The sequence below is a fragment of the Dasypus novemcinctus genome, chromosome 27 (genome assembly GCF_030445035.2).
Source record: "Dasypus novemcinctus isolate mDasNov1 chromosome 27, mDasNov1.1.hap2, whole genome shotgun sequence".
In the NCBI taxonomy this organism is placed as follows: Eukaryota; Metazoa; Chordata; class Mammalia; order Cingulata; family Dasypodidae; genus Dasypus; species Dasypus novemcinctus.
The window spans coordinates 14452969-14462374 of record NC_080699.1 but is presented as its reverse complement, the minus strand read 5'-3'; the positions used below and the strand labels follow the sequence as shown (position 1 = coordinate 14462374).

The window sequence follows — 9406 nt, the reverse complement described above, 5'->3', positions numbered from 1 at the left end:
TAATGAGAAATCTGCACTAAGTCTTACTGGAAATCTCTTGTATGTGTTCGTTTGCTTCTCTCTTGCTGCTCTCAGAATTTTTTCTTTATCCTTGACATTTGACTTTCTGAGTAGTATGTGTCTGGGAGTGAGTCTATTCAGATTCATTCTCATTGGGCATGCTGTACCTCTTGGTCATGTAAATTCATTTCTTTCATGAATGTTGGGAAATTTTTATCCATTATTTCCTCAAATATTCTTTCTGCCCATTTTCCCTTCTCCTCTCCCTCTGGAAGTCCCATGACATGTATGTTGTGTTTCATGTTTTATTCAACTCCCTGAGCCCCTGCTTAATTTTTCCTGTTCTTTTCTCTCTGTGTTCTTCTCTCTTCAATTTTAGCTGCTTTGTCTTCTGCATCACTTATTCTTTCATATATCATTTTAAGTCTGCTATTAAATGCCTCTAATGTGTGTGTGTGTGTTTCCAATACAAACAGGGCCTTTGACCCCTTCATTTTATTCAAATGGCATGAAAATGTTCAACAGCATACTGATTACTTGATATGACTGCCAGCTCCCAGCTGTGTTGCTGAAAAGCAGCTGTCAGCACTCTCTTGAAGGCTGCAGACTCAGGCATTGAGCAATTCGTGTTCTTTATCAGTTTTCCCAACAGTTCCAGGATCTGATAATGGGTCAAGGTCAGCAAAGAGGTTGGACCAGGCAGTCAGGCCCGAGGCAAGCCTTGGCAGGCTCTCCTGGTCTGGCTTGGGGTCGGGCTCCACTGGGACCTCTGTGGGAGGTGCCTGTCTCCAACCACAGCAGCCCACTCTTTGCTGAACTTACCCTCTTCCAGGGAGGAAGCTGGAATAGCTCACTCTGCAGCAGCCAGCCCTCTTTGCCAGCATCTTCAGGTTCCATGGTCCCTGCCACTGATTCCAGGCAAGCCCCTTCCTCAGCGCTCACGTCTATTTATTGTAGATCCTGGGCATGCATTATGTATAGAGCTTTTCTTTTTTTTTTTTTTAAGGTTTATTTATTTATTTATTTATTTATTTATTTATTTATTTATCTCCCCTCCCCACCCCCGCATTGTCTGTTCTCTGTGTCTATTTGCTGCGTGTTCTTCTTTGTCCGCTTCTGTTGTTGTCAGCAGCAAGGGAATCTGTGTTTCTTTTTGTTGCGTCATCTTTTGTGTCAGCTCTCTGTGTGTGGGGCACCATTCCTGGGCAGGCTGCACTTCCTCTCGCGCTGGGCGGCTCTCCTTACAGGGTGCATTCCTTGCACGTGGGGCTCTCCTATGCGGGGGAGGCACCCCTGCGTGGCAGGGCACTCCTTGTGCGCATCAGCACTGCACATGGGCCAGTTCCACACGAGTCAAGGAGGCCCAGGGTTTGAACTGTGGACCTCCCATGTGGTAGATGGATGCCCTAACCACTGGGCCAAGTCCGCTTCCCTGTATAGAGCTTTTGTCTAAGACAGGTAAAGTACTTTTTTCATCTTCAGTCTTAGAAGCCAGAGTTCTTGCTCTGGTTTTCATCCTCTAATTTAATTAACCACCTTGGTTCCTCCACTGCCACTTCTGTACTGTCCTGCTGGGTGATCTTCCTGTCTTCTTTTTCAACTAGTTTTTTCATAAGGTCTTGTAAGCTCTTTAATGTAGTGACTTCATGTGGCTGGTAACCTCTGAAGTTCTCATGGATGGCTGCCATGGTGTGAGAAGTTTTCTCCCCAAAATGAAGCAGAGTGGTCTGGTATATTGTTACTATATGAGGGAACAGATTGCATCTGCTTGCTCTAAGAAGATCTACTTGACACACTTCTATCTTCAGTTGGTCAGGTTTTTTTGTTTGTTTTTTAAGATTTATTTTTTATTTATTTCTCTCCCCTCCTGTCCCCCCCCCCAGCTGTCTGCTCTCTGTGTCCATTTGCTGTATGTTCTTCTGTGTCCACTTGGATTCTTGTCAGCAGCACCTGGAATCTGTGCTTCTTTTTGTTGCGTCATGTTGCTTCATCAGCTCTCCGCATGTGCGGTGCCACTCCTGGGCAGGCTGCACCTTTTTCGCGCAGGGCGGCTCTCCTTGAGGGGCACACTCCTTGTGCGTGGGGCTCCCCCATGTGGGGGACACCCCTGCGTGGCATGGCACTCCTTGCGCACATCAGCACTGCGCATGGGCCAGCTCCACACTGGTTAAGGAGGCCTGGGGTTTGAACCTTGGACCTCCCATATGGTAGGCAGACGCTCTCTCAGTTGAGCCTAATTTGCTTCCCTGTCAGGTTTTTTTTACTACAAGGCTTACTTGTGTCTGTACCTTCCTGAACTTCTCCATTCACTTGCAGAGGTCTGGGTGACATTATGGGGAAGCTCCTGTAAAGTGTTCTTCATCCATAATGATGCCCCTCTGTATTCAGTCCAGCACTCCTTGGTGAGGTTCGCTGTCCGCCAAGCTCTGAGATGGCCCGACGCCAAATTGTGTCCACTTGGTCAAATCCACACAGTGGGTATCGCAAGGCCAGCTTTGCCGGGAAGAAAAGTGAAGGGCCTTTCCTGTGACTTGCAATGCTTTTCCTGCTCTGGTTTTATCTTGGAAGCCTTAGGATCGTAAGAAAATTTCCCAGTTCATTTTCTTCTTGAGACAAGAAACATTTCCTCTTTTGATAAATACAATTGCTTAGGCAAGTCCAAACAGGTTCTCTGAGCCAGTGAAACAGCTAGTTTGGCATCTAGGTCTGCGTGGGAGGCAACTCCACAGTCCTCTGCTTTCTTCCCTGTGGCTCTAGTCAAGGCCCGTTGTGCTTCTCAATCCTTCTGTTGCATTTTATTTACAACGGACTTACCTTCAGCATATCGATCACGTAAGCCCCAGGAATAACTGCATTTTGTCCTGACAGGTTTGCTTCTTCTTCTTTTTCTACTGTTGATGGTTTGGGGAGAAGGGGCAGGGAAAACCATGTGAGGATACCTTATCTTACAACCTGGGAGCCCCGGTCCCCCGGGAGCCTCCCGGCTGCAGTCAGAGGGTCCCTCCAGGTCTCTCATCCGACCTCAGTATCAGCAGAAGGCGTGGGAAGGGGGCGGAGAGAGCTCTAGAACCAGCCTTTCCTGTGGCACCGCTGCAGCTGGAGCAGCAGCCCCGGGAACCAGCGCCCTCCATGAGGGCCTGCAGGAGGGGCCACCGCTCCTCTCCTCTCCCCTCCCCTCCCAGGGCCTGGGGGAGGGAGGAGGGAAAGGTGAAGGCCTCACTCACCTTGTTTGGGGCGGGTCAGGGGTGGGGGATTGGGTCTCTGCCTCTACTCCCCGGGACTTTTCCTCTACCCCCAAATCTTGGGGTACTGCCACCCCCTCCTCTGCAGGTGTTCCGCGTGTCCATCTGCCTCTAAAGAGCTCCTGATCTCATCTGTTTCCTCTTTCATTCCCATAAGCTCTGTTATTTTTCTATTCCGTTTTTCAAATTCTTCTTTTTGCTTGCCCAGTGTCTCGTTGATGTCCTTTATCTCTTTAGTGATATTGTGTTTCAACTCGTTGATTTGAATTAGGAAATTTATATGAAAATTATGGATCAATTGTCTCAAATCCAGTGTCTCATCTGGGGTTCAGATATATTCCTTTGCTTGGGCCATTCCTTCAATTTTCTTAGTTCAGCTTGTAATTTTTTTTGCTGATGTCTAGACATCTGATTAGGAGGGTGAGTTTGATTCCCCATTTCTCTTTCTCGCATAAAGATTGAGTGGCAGGAGGCTGAGTGTTACTGCTGTTCTTTGATTCTTGGTTTAACCTGGGTCTTTAGGATTGTCCCTGTTAGTTGCTCAAATCTGGGCCATGAGCCCAGTAATGGGTTGCAGACCCAGGAGACTGTAAGGCCCGGAAAAAAACCTCTCTTTGCTTTTTTGTTTACTTTATTTAATTACCCCTCCTCCCATTGGTTCTCTCATCTGTCTGCTCTCTTTCTCTAGGAGGCAATGGGAACCAAACCCGAGACCTTCCGTGTGGTAGGCGGGTACCCAACTGGTAGAGCCACATCCACCTCCCACTCTACTTTTCACATCCTCATATGAACCTCCTTTGTCGGCCAGCAGATGATGGTCTTTGGCAGCCTCCTCAGTTCAAACTCAGGTCAGAATATTTCCTCTGCAACGGGAACTGCAACAATGTGACAGAGGATCCTTCCTCAAGGCTATTCAGAGCATGGTAAATCTAACTTTTTCAGAGGCTGTTCCTCAACCTTTGCCAGAACCCCCCTCCCTTTTCCCTGGCAGGAAACAATTCCACTCCCCTCTGCATTCTCAAAAGCCAGCCCCCGTCAGCAGGGAGGGTGATCAATCGAGCCCCATTGCTTTCGTGCCCTTCTGGCTTCTAAGGCAAACAATGGTGTGGCCCTACCTGGCCTGCAAGGGCTCACGGGACACTACTCGGGTGCGGGAAAGTGCACTGCAAGCTGTAGCTGCACCTTTTACTCACAGTCTTCCCGCTAAGATTCTTCTCCTTTGCCCCTCTCTCTTCTGGGTGGTGTCCTGCCTTCTCCTGGTGTCCTAAACCCTACAGCACTTTTTTCCAGACCATTTCTGCCCATCATCTAGCTATATTTCTTGGAGAGAAGTGAGTCCTGTGTCTCTCTAATCTGCCGTCTTCCCACAAGTCTCCTTTTAGGTACTGGGGCTGGGGATTGAACCCAGGACCTTGTAAGTGGGAAGCTGGTGCTCAACCACTGAGCTACACCGGCTCCCCAGAGTTGTTTTTTTCAGTTGTTTGTTATTTGTTTTGTTTTTAGGAGATACTGGGAATCGAACCCGGGACCTCGTATGTGGGAAGCAGACACTCATCCACTTGAGCTGTATCTGCTCCCCTCCTCATTTTTTAAACCAGATTTTACCAAGGCCTCAAACAAAAACAAAGGAGCAACTGTCCTTCAAGCTAGTAATCACCAGTCTGTCTGAGCTCCCTTTAAAGGCAGCACCATTATTATTACTTTTTAAAAAGATCTATTTATTTATTTATTTCTCTCTCCTTCCGCCCCGCCCCGGTTGTCTGTTCTCTGTGTCTATTTGCTGCGTCTTCTTCTTTGTCTGCTTCTGTTGTTGTCAGAGGCACGGGAATCTGTGTTTCTTTTTGTTGCGTCATCTTGTTGCGTCAGCTCTCCATGTGGGCGGCGCCATTCCTGGGCAGGCTGCACTTTCTTTCGCGCTGGGTGGCTCTCCTTACGGGGCACATTCCTTGCGCGTGGGGCTCCCCTACGCAGGGGACACCCCTGCATGGCACAGCACTCTTTGCGTGCATCAGATGGGCAGCACCGTTATTAAGGTAGCTAGGAGCATCTTTTGGGTACCACTCATTATCTATATAATGAATAGTTAAGGATCACTTTAGGTGTGTGGGGAGCTTTTTTTTTTTTTTTAATCTTTAAAGGAGATCCTTGATACCATTGAAAACCATGGAGATAAGTTGCAGGAAGCCTGGCACCTTGGGGTCACCAGTAATCCAGGGCAAGCACCCATGTCTCCCTCCAGCCCTCCTCTATTTCAGAGGTTTTCATTGCTAAAATAAAGACTTCGGAAATTTCCTTTCCATTTAGGAGATGGTCAAGACTTAGGACGCCATAGCCCAGAAATGCATCATATGCCTCTTGTGATACCACCTATCCCACTAAAAGAATATGCTCCAAAAATAAGATTTATTTTCTGCACTCCTGATTTTAAAATATTTACTCCCCAAATTAAAATATTTGCTTAATCTGGGAAACAAGTATACCATTTTTAAAGTGGTGCTATCTATTTCTTTTGAAAATCAATAAAAACACAGGATTTTTTTTAACTAGTCAAAAACAAAGCAAAATTTGAGATCAGTGTAATCGAAGCCAAGAATCCTAGGCAGACTCTAATACCTGTAGATCGTTCAAAACCACAAGTACAAAGTATAAAATAAAGGTCAAGCAGCTGTGCTCAAGCTTGATGAATCCTATCTAATCTGTGACTTTTATTGTATTGTGCAAAGGGGTTTTGGACTTGTCAAAACTGGAATAATGGAGAGAGGCTGTTACCCACGCATGCACACATCATTTGCCACCCCAACCCCCAGCCCCCAACCCCTGATCCTGATTCTAATGACCTTTTTTTAAAAAGATTTTATTTATTTAGTTCTCCCCACCCCTTGTTGTTTTTCACTTGCTGAGTCTGTTCGTCTTCCTTGTTTCTTTAGGAGGCACAGGGAGCCAAATCTGGGACATCCAATGTGAGAGGGCGATGTCTAATTGCTTCAGCCACCTCTGCTCCCTGCTTTGTTTTGTCTCTCTGTTTTTCTTTCCCATGTCTCTTGTTGCATCATCTTTTCTCATCTTGTTGCATCAGCTTGCCACACCTGTCTTCTTTAGGAGGCACCCGGAACCTCTGCTCCCTGCTTTGTGGCGTCTCCCATGATGTTCTTTTCTTCTTGGGTCTCTTGTTGTGTCAGCTTGCCGCACCTGTCCATTGCGCCAGCTTACTGTCTTCTTTAGGAGGCACCGGGATCCGAACCAGTGACCTCCCATGTGGTAGGCTGGAGCCCAGTTGCCTGAGCCACATCTGCTTCCCCAGGGACATTTTGTTAGAAACATTTTAAATTTTTTTTTTAAGATTTATTTTTTATTTATTTCTCTCCCCTTACCCACCACCCAGTTGTCTGTTCTTTGCGTCCATTTGCTGTGTGTTCCTCTGTGACTGCTACTATCCTTATCAGCAGCACCGGGAATCTGTGTTTCTTTACATTGCATCATCTTGTGTCAGTTCTCCATGTGTGCGGCACCATTCCTGGGCAGGCTGCACTTTCTTTCGCACTGGGCGGCTTTCCTTACTGACGCACTCCTTGCACATGGGGCTCCCCTACGCGGGGAAACCCCTGCATGGCAGAGCACTCCTTGTGCCCATCAGCACTGCGCATGGGCCAGCTCCACACGGGTCAAGGAGGCCCGGGGTTTGAACCGCGACCTCCCATGTGGTAGACGGACACCCTATCCATTGGGCTAAGTCCACTTGCCCATCTTAAATTTTTAACATTTATATCACCTGATGCTAAACAGGTTTAATAGTTGAACCAAGTTGAGACAAACCAGATAGCTTTTGTGAGTGGAAAAGGAAGGGTATGCTTAAGAAGTAAAGGGGAGGGGAGCGGATGTGGCTCACACGGGAGCTGGCCCGAGCGGAGAGCTGGCGTAGCAAGACACAGAGGAGAGACTTTAGGAGATGTGGCAGAAAGGGAGTTGAGGTGGCACAAGAAATTAAGTGCCTCTTTCCCACTCCGGAAGGTTCCAGGATCAGTTCCTGGTGCTGCCTAAAGAGAAGACAAGCAGACACAGAAGAACACACAGTGAATGGACAAAGAGAGCAGACAACTAGGGAGGAGGGGGGGATAAATAAATAAATATTTTTTTAAAAAAGAAAAAACAAATAAAGTGGAGCCCCTCAAGAAATCCTATAGGGGAGAGAGCAGGCTTCATCCGGTAAATCTTCCATCTTACCATCTCAGTCACAGCCCTTAATGAGAGTCAGTGTTACATGGCTTTCTGGTTTGTTGACCTGAATATTACCCTGTTTCTTTCCCTTTCAATTCATACATTACCATGTACCCCATTAGTCACTTTTTTTGTTTGTCTTTTGTTTTTTGTTTTAGGAGGCACTGGGGATCAAACCCGGGACCTCATACATGGGAAGCAGGTGCTCAGCCACTTGAGCCACATCTGCTTCCCCATTAGTCACTTTTTTTTTTTCCCAGAACCTCTTATGTTTTTTAATATAACATTTTTTGTGACGTATGTATCTTCAAAATTACAATTTACAGAAATGATGTGGTGGGGGGTGGGGAGTGGGCTACATGGGAACCTCGTGTTTTTTGTTTTTTTTATGTTTTTTTATTTTTTATTTTTTAATTATTTATTTTTAAAAATTACATTCAAAAAATATGAGGTCCCATTTAACCCCACCGCCTCCACCCCCCACTCCCCCCACAGCAGCACTTGCTCCCATCATCGTGACACATCCATTGCACCTGGTTAAGAACATCTCTGAGCATCAGTGCACCCCATAGTACCCCCCATTAGTCACTTTTAATACTTCAATTTTGATTAGAAAAAGGAGAAGGGTGTAAGGGTATGCAAGTAAATGTAACTGTATCTAAGTAAACGATCAACATGTCTGTTGCAGCATTGCTTTTATTCATAAAATATTAGAAATGTCCTATAGCCATCACTAGGGAATTGACTAAATAAATATTGATACATCAAGGAATACGGTGCACACATTAAAAAAGAATGAAGGGGAAAAAAAGAATGAAGGGGAGCAGATGTGACTCAGGAGGTTGAGTGCCTGCTTCCCACACAGGAGGTCCCAGGTTTGGTCCCCAGTGCCTCCTAAAAACAACAACAACCAAAAAACCCCAAAAACAAAGAAACAGCAAGCAAACAAATGAAAAAACCAACTCAGGGGTGCCTTTATGGCTCAGGGGTTGAGCTCTGGCTTCCCACACAGTGTTAAGTGAAAAAAGCAAGTTACAGAACAACATGAATAATGCTAAAAAACATTTATGTACAAAACAAATGTACCTGTGTGGTTGAAAGTACTCACCAATTTATGGGGAAGGAGTGGAAAGAAGAGAATTTTTACTTTTTACTTTATACCTTTCTGTAATATTTAAGTTGTTTATTCTGTAAGTGTGACTCAGATTTTAAAATAAAGAAAAATGCATGAAAGATATATAAATAGGAAAAGAACATGGACAATAGCCATTATCCTACTTTTATACTTACTCTAGTATTTTAAATTATAAAGACATTACATACACTTTTAAATAAAGTACATTTTCTAAATAAAACTTTGAAAAAGATATTTTTTAACACTATAATCTCTATAGGCCTGGTATTTCTGTAACTGAATTGGTCTAATTTTAGTTCTTTTATATCTCTCCAATTAAATGAACCAAAACTTCTACTACCACCATTCAATCCCCATTCAAACATCTAATATTAGAGAAAAGAAATTTGAGCTCAGCATCATTATTTTCAGTTGCTAATAAAATACACCCCAGGGCAGAGAGAAGACAAATGTTTCCTTAGCATAATAAGGTCATGTTTAGAGGAAATATAAACTTATGTGGGAGGAAAAGGAATCATCCTTGTGTTGGTGAAGTATGTTTGACTTCAAATCGCTGAGGAGAAAACTAGCCAGACCTGACATGGGAATCTTTCTTCTATGCAGAGAATCAGTTTCCCCTTTCCCAACCACTGCTGTTCACCCCATCCATTCATTCTAAGGGAAGTCCTCTCTGCAAAGGCATCTGAAGAGGGAGCCGCTAACTTTAAGCTGATGGTTGACACTACCATTTCTCACACACAAGGAAGGTGAGAGCTGGGGTTTCTTACTCTCTGTGACTCCTTATTCTATAGGGAGATATGACAGCCACGAGTGA

The 9406-nt window shown here is 45.2% G+C and overlaps 1 pseudogene; it reads right to left on the bottom strand.

Moving 5' to 3' along the window:
• Positions 1-608: 608 nt before the first annotated feature.
• On the bottom strand, positions 609-2929 carry LOC101426207 (islet cell autoantigen 1-like; annotated as a pseudogene).
• Between the last annotated feature and the right edge of the window lie 6477 nt (positions 2930-9406).